Genomic DNA, 7,574 nt, shown 5'->3' on the forward strand with positions numbered 1-7,574 from the left:
TTTTTTTTAAAGGGAGAAATACTGACTCGTTCAGTTTGCTTCAGTCAGTCCCTTTCTTTCTTTCTTTTTTGCTTCAGTCTGTGCCTTTGAGTCACCTTGCAGCCATAAACTTGAAACTGGATAGTAATCCAGCCTGAAAAGGCAAGGGTATGCACAGTTTTTAATGAGTAACGAAAAAACTGAGGAAACCAGTAGAGAATGTCATCGCCCGGCACATGCAGAGCAGTAGTCCTCCTGGAATTATGAACGCACGTTCCAGGTTCGACTGTCGTGCGCCGCATGCATGCATCCATGCATGCATACGCATGTGGCTCGCCCGCCGGAAAGAAGAACTGCGCCGCTCAGGAGAGTGGAATTTCTACCATCCATGGGACATCCGGTGCATGCGTGCACATTTTTAATTTTTTATTCCATGGGCCCATTAATATCATTTATAGTGTTCTCTCTATCCCCTAACATGTGTTATTGTCTAGTCATTAAGTTTCATTCAAACAAATACTCCCTCCGTCCCATAATATAAGAACGTTTTGACACTACATTAGAGTCAAAAATGTTATTACATTATGAGACGTAGGGAGTAGATGCCTAATATATTTTGAAATAAAAATTTGCTTTACTTTCTATTTACACAAATGTGTTTTTCGAGGCAAAATCTTTAAAACAAGACCAATATTGAATATGTTTTTTGAAATTAAATTTGTTGACAACTAAATCTCAGGCTTCAAACTTGTTTCATTGAAATTTGTTAATTCCATGGGAAAAGTTCAATAATGTTCCTGGTCACGTGACCTTTGAAACAAAAACATTCTCAATATATTTTGACAAGATTTGATATTTTAGTCAGCAAACATGATAAACATTATGAAAGTACAGCCCCAAAAAAGATTATAAACATTATGCAACCATCAACTGACATGTTTTATTGTGAGTGACTAGTTGGTACGACCACATTGATGGGATACGGTAGATGGATTGAGCAATAATAATAAAGTATGCATGCATAAAGGTGAATCTCCAACAAAATCCCGTGCATGGTAGATATGCTTTTCTCCGCCGCTCAGTCGCTCTCCTCCAATCGGTGTGCGTCCAGCTACATGCATGCATGCATGCGCTTGGTCGTCACTGAAATAAATGATCGGGGGAGCTCGCCGCAACTTGACACGCTTCTCGCTTTCTACGATTGGTCGCTCCATGCAATGTTGATGACTGATGACTACTACTCGTAGCTCGTGGAAATGATCGTCTCGGGTTCCGAAAAAGGAATGCGGTACCTCTCGTGGTCGTAGTACGAGAGGCACTGCCAAATCGTTCGGTCGTTCGAACATGGAATGGCGTGTGGCGTCTAGCAACACGAGTGAGCTTAGACTCGACACGCACGCGTACGTCCGTGCCTCGAACTAGGGATATTGCCATCGACGCGGCCAAGTAGGCACCAAGCTGTTGAATCAATGATTTGCTGCCGCTGTCCTACAGCTGGACTCAGGGCCGGTCCTGGGGAGGGGCGAACGGGGCGGCCGCCCCGGGCCCCCAAAAGCCAGGGGCCCCCTCCCAGGTATACGTACGTAGGTATACATACAAGCTTCGACAGGAAAAATTCTATCAGCGCCTCGCTCAGCTTCGCGTGCTAGCCTAGGAAAGTAAATACGTTGGGCCTGGCCCATGTTTGCACGTACTCACGTGGAGTCGTGGAGAACTGCAGATCGGAGAGGAAAAGGAATCGTTGCCTCGTTGGATTGATTTCCTGTAATTTAGGAATTAGCTTCGGTCTTTCCTCAAAAAAAAAGAGATTAGGATCGGTCGTTCCCTGCCTTTTTCCTGTTCCGCTGTTCCTGTTCGTCTAATCTCTTCGACTCTCCTCACGAACGAACGACGTGACGACTGCAGCAGGCCAGCAGCAGGATCTCTCATCTCTTCGACCGAACAAGTATGTCTCGGCGCGCTCTCTTCCCTCGTATGATCTTGGTCCAATTTCTTTTCTTTCTAATCCTGATTCCCAATTTCTCAATCAATCGAACAGATTAACAGGGAATTGTTTTTAGGGCGCTCAAATCATTGCACCCACGTTGCCAGATTAGATTGCAGAAAGAAGGTAGTATACCATGCCCTAGCAGATTCTCATTATATTAGATGATCTTTTGTACTTAATCTAATATTTTAATTAGCTTTGTGCTAATTTTGAAAGTGAATTGTTCCTTTCAATTTCAGCAGGGTCATGTCGAGTACAGGTAGAAAGTATTCATCTGGAAGTCATAAAAGAAAGAAAGAAGAAGGAGGCAGGTGAGGAGAAAGAAGCATTAAGCGGATCTCTTTTTAAATATTATAAAAGCGATACGAGCACGGCAACTAATCCAGACGAGTTGGCGATAGTTCTTGTGGGTGACCAGACTGATGGCAATCCGGAAGATGATGGTCATACTCCTACAGAAGGCAATGTTGACGTCAACATGGATGATAGCAATGTGAGTGACCATGAGTCCATATTTAATTCATCCGCGGCAGGATCTACTAGTGTTGATGAGAAACCAATTAGTGTGGATATTTATGGTCCAAGCAATTAGGGTAATCTTGATAACAAAGCGAGGGACATATTAGTGGAAAGGGGGTCTAAAAGGGAAGAAGAAAACACTAAATACCGGATTTTCTTTACTATGCCTGTTACTATGGCATCAGTTGAAAGAAGTTTTTCGAAGTTGAAGTTGTTGAAGAACTACTTGAGATCTACAATGTCACAAGAGAGGTTAAATGGCTTGGCAACTTTATGCATCCAGAAAAATTTGCTTGATGAAATTGATATTGATATTGTCGTTAGTGATTTTATATCTCAGAATGTTAGGAGAAAATTTTGAAGGTAATATGTAATAAATTATGTGATATGCACAATCATTTTGGATGCACTTAATTATTTTCTTTAATACAAATTATACGTACATATGATGATTATTAATTAGGCATTTATACTAAGGGCCCCGAAGGGCCCCAGATCATAGTTTCGCCCCGGGCCCCCAAAATCTCAGGACCGGCCCTGGCTGGACTTGTCAATTTTGACCTCTCAAACGCCCGCGGATACGACCGACGTGTCCTCGGACATGACCGGTCACGTCTTATACTTGACGGTATGCATCTGAGTCTCTTATATGTCATCCCTAAGATCCATACAAATCATGCAAAATAAACCTACGTACTACGACACGCTAGCTACGTTTCGTCGTCGGAGATGTTCATGACGTCGGTGCCGGACGTCGGATAGATGGGCGTGTAGGAGGGCTCCGGCTCCTCCTCCTCCTCATCCAGATACACCAGCATCTTGTCGACTTCCCCGGCCTCCTCCACCTCCATCTCTCGCCGACGATGGTGTTTGGCCTCCACCTGCGATTATAAACCGAGGGAGTCGAGGATCGCCTACTGCTCCGCCTAAAGATCCACATATATACCCAGTGTTCCCTACATCCTCATCCTCCTCCACCTCCTCCTCGTCAGCCTCCTCCTCCACCACCTCCGAGTTCTCCTTTGGATCCACCGTATCCGGAGGTAGCCCCGCGGCAATTCGGGCTTCGATGTAGCGGACAAGAGGGCAAAAATATGGTCGGGAAGGGTTTCGGTGCCGGCGGTCGGCTTAAATAGTCGGGCTAAGAAACTACACGCCTGCCCGAGCGGCGCCGCGCAGCGCCATCGTTTCAACGGAGACGAGTTTCGGACCGCCGGGTTTCAGAGTGTTTTCTTTTGGGACCCGTCATCAGTCTGACGTGGCGGGCGCGGCCGCCCTATATTGACCCCATATTTAGGCTGGATATGAAGGGTGCCGATCAGCCGGGACGTTTGAGTCAAGTTTAGGACGCCCGGCTATAGATGCTCTTATATACACCATTACTGATGCAACTAAACAAGGTTTAAAGGCTCGGCGTCCTTTTCTTTTGTGGAGAGTCTGAAGGTTCGGTGTTGCAAGTGAGCTTTTCCTCAGTTGTGGTGGTATCCGTGAGATGGGGATGGGTGAGAGGCAGGGGGTTTGCGCACGCAGGGGCGGGTCACACGGATTGTGGGCCGTGAATCCGTGTCAAGATTCAAAAATATATTTGTGCATATAGCATTTTAACTTTAAAATCATTAATTAAGGAGTACTCGTTGCAAAGAACACTCCACTTTCCCAGGTTGCGACAGGTGGTGCACATGCAGCCCGCCACTTGTCGTAAGCTGAGAGTTTTTCCTTTTTTCGTAGATTCGTTTATTCAAAACATTTTATCTCTTAAACCGTGCGTCCAAATCTCGAACCATTTTCATTATTGGATTCCTCGTGTCGAGATCTTCAAAACTAGATCCCATGTTGATAGGTTTTAACGAACTTTTTTTTCACGAAAAAACCGGACAAAGACACCGAACCGGGAGCACGGTTTTTTCTCTTTTCGAAAGAGGCACGCCCGTGCCTCTCGTGGAACAAAAACCGCGACTCTCGTGTAAGGAAAAAAACAGAAAACGTATTTTTTTTCCGTTTCCAAGAGGCACGTCCGTGACTCTCGCTAAAGCACAACCGTGCCTCTCGCGTAAGAAAAACCGTGACTCTCGCAAAAGAAAAAATACAGAAAACACGTATTTTTCCCTTTCCAAGAGGCACGGCCGTGACTTTCGCGTAAGCACAACCGTGCTCTCGCGGAAACAAAACCGTGACTCTCACGAACGGAAAAAAAATAAAAAACGTGTTTTGTTTTTCCCTTTCCGAGAGGCACGGCCGTGACTTTCGCGAGAGTCACGGCCGTGTCATTTGCATTCATGAAAAAAGTGCTGGAAAGAACGACATGTGTTCTAAGTGCTTGCCAAGTTTTATTAGGGAACGACATTCGTGGAAGTCGTGGCAAAAAAATAATCTATTTTGGAGTGCTGATTGTTTTTTTTTTGCTGCGGCACCCACGAATGTTATTCTCTGATGAAACTTCGCAGACACTTAAAACATTTGTCATTCTTTGCCACCAAATTATTTTTGAATTTTTTGATTTTTTTTAGATTTTACTCTTCATGGTGGTAGCATAAGAGCTAAAACTCGGATGGGCACTTTCCAACACTTTTTTCATGGATGCCAATGACATTGACAGGTGATGTTTTTCTGAACATTTTGGTATCTTATTTGCATTTTTCTGATTTAGTATGAATTAGTTATGAAGTTTTCAAACTGACGGTCAAATGGTCAAAGGGCAAAAGCATAAGAGGAGCAAAGTGATTTGGACAGAACGGGTGACTTTTGAGAATTAGGGGTAAAACAGACGAGTGGGACACAACTAGGGGCATAAATCTAATTATCCCAAATTAAACAAGTTAAAAGGGAGCAACTAGTTAATGAGCACTCCTTCGGGAGCCTCGCAACGATCAGCGCCACTTGGCGCGCTCTCGGCCATTCGCCACGTGTCGCGCTCTGGACGCTCCATTCAGATTTTGTTTTTTGTTTTTCTGCACGCGTTTTTGGCTTTTTAAACAGTTTTTTTACGGGTTTTTTCGACGTTTTGGTTTTCCTCCGGTCTTTCTTAGCTTTTCGATCAAAAAAAATTTGATTTTTTTTGCGAAAAAACGCGTTTTTTTCCGTGAAAGTCACGTTTTTTCTTCCGCGAGAGTCACGGTCGTGCCTCTCGGAAACGAAAAAAAAACGCGTTTTCTGTTTTTTTTCTTTCGTGAGAGTCACGGTTTTGCTTTCGCGAGAGGCACGGTTGTGCTTTCGCGAGAGTCACGGCCGTGCCTCTCGGAAAGGGAAAAACAAAACACGTTTTTTGTTTTTTTTTTTCGCTCGTGAGAGTCACGGTTTTGTTTCCGCGAGAGGCACGGTTGTGCTTACGCGAAAGTCACGGCCGTGCCTCTTGGAAAGGGAAAAAATACGTGTTTTCTGTTTTTTTTTCCTTCGCGAGAGTCACGGTTTTGCTTTCGCGAAAGGCACGGTTGTGCTTTCGTGAGAGTCACGGCCATGCCTCTCGGAAAGGGAAAAACAAAATGTTTTAGAGTTTACTATTCATGGTGGTATCAAAAGAGCTAAAACTCGGATGTGCACTTTCCAGCACTTTTTTCATGAATGCAAATGACACTGACATATAGGTGATGTTTTTCTGAACATTTTGAATTTTATTTGCATTTTTTTGATTTTGTATGAATTAGTTATGAAGTTTTCAAACTGACGGTCAAACGGACAAAGGGCAAAATCATAAGAGGATCAAAGTGACTTGGACAGAACCGGTGACTTTTGGGAATTAGGGATAAAACAGACGAGTGGGACACAACTAGGGGCATAAATCTAATTATCCCTTTAATATTTGGTATATGTGCGTCATGCCATTGTATATCGAAGCCATATACCTATTCTTGTGGGTCACCAGGGGTAGCCTAATAAACAATAAATTTGTTATTCTTTGCATCTCCTGAAGTACATCAAGGGTATCAGCAACATTAGTGGACTTTTCTATTTGAAGGTTTTTGTAAAAAAAAGTAAGTTGTTCTTGTATATTTCTTGTCCATAAATGTTCTTGTACAACAATTTGAAATGTATAATACTGGTCGAATCTCGTCTTTGATGTTTTTCTTTTGTGTATGGATGATTCAACTCACTTGTTTAGTTTGCAGTACCTATATATTAGATATATCAATTCGGTTTACAACGAAATGCTACGATCTAAAATCTTACAAGGGGAATTATACTGCCACTTGTGTTGACATGTACCTAAAAACAAATTGCGTTAAGTTATACCTCTAAGAACTCAGCCGCCACAGTCACCACTATCTCTACCGCCCACCACATTACGGGGGATGACGGTCGCCGTGGTATTCGCCCCCGCTCACTAGGAAAGACATCGGCTATGTAACCCGGCGATGCTGTGACAATGGCCTTCATGGGACCCAAGCGGCAGAGGCCTCCCATGATCTACGTTGCTTCGTTGTTAGCGGCGGCCGCACACGTGCCGGCCTCCGCCGACATGGCTTCTTTCCCTGTCTGCTTGACGCTTTGCCGCCAATTGCTCGCATCGGTTTGCTTGGAGACGGTGTTGTCTAGCCTGGACTGGCGAGGAGGGGGTGGCGATGGCAATGGTGGTGACACCGGATTCAGAGGGTTTGCTGGCAAGCCCACCTGTATCTGGTTGGCTCGTCAGGCAACCCAGGCAGCTGCAATGTCAGAGAACTCCTTCTTCTATTCGTCGAAGGCCATGGTGGGTGTTGTACAAGGAGGAAGTGGAAAGAGGAGCTGAGGTGTAGTTCTTGCCCGGCCCTGGACATGTTTGTATAGCAGGCGGATGCGAGGAGCTAACTAGAGAGGTGTTTAATGCTCGCCGGCATAGGAACAGATGTGTGCGCTCGGAGCGCCAGGTTCCTCGGCACACACACCGTTTAATGGAGATAGATGAACATACATATGTTGTTTTAATGCAGAGAGAAGGCCTGTGCAGCGGGCGATGAACGGGCGGTGCTCTCGGCTGGCGAGCCGCTTCAATGCCAGCTCTAGTGATGGTCGCGTCCGCTCTGGGCCAACAGGAATCCGAGCAGCTGGCTTCGGGGGTGAACGCCCACGGTGAAGGGGTTTTGGGGGTCCAGGTTAATTAGATTCGGGCCAGGTT

The sequence above is a fragment of the Triticum aestivum genome, chromosome 2A (genome assembly GCF_018294505.1).
Source record: "Triticum aestivum cultivar Chinese Spring chromosome 2A, IWGSC CS RefSeq v2.1, whole genome shotgun sequence".
Taxonomy (NCBI): Eukaryota; Viridiplantae; Streptophyta; class Magnoliopsida; order Poales; family Poaceae; genus Triticum; species Triticum aestivum.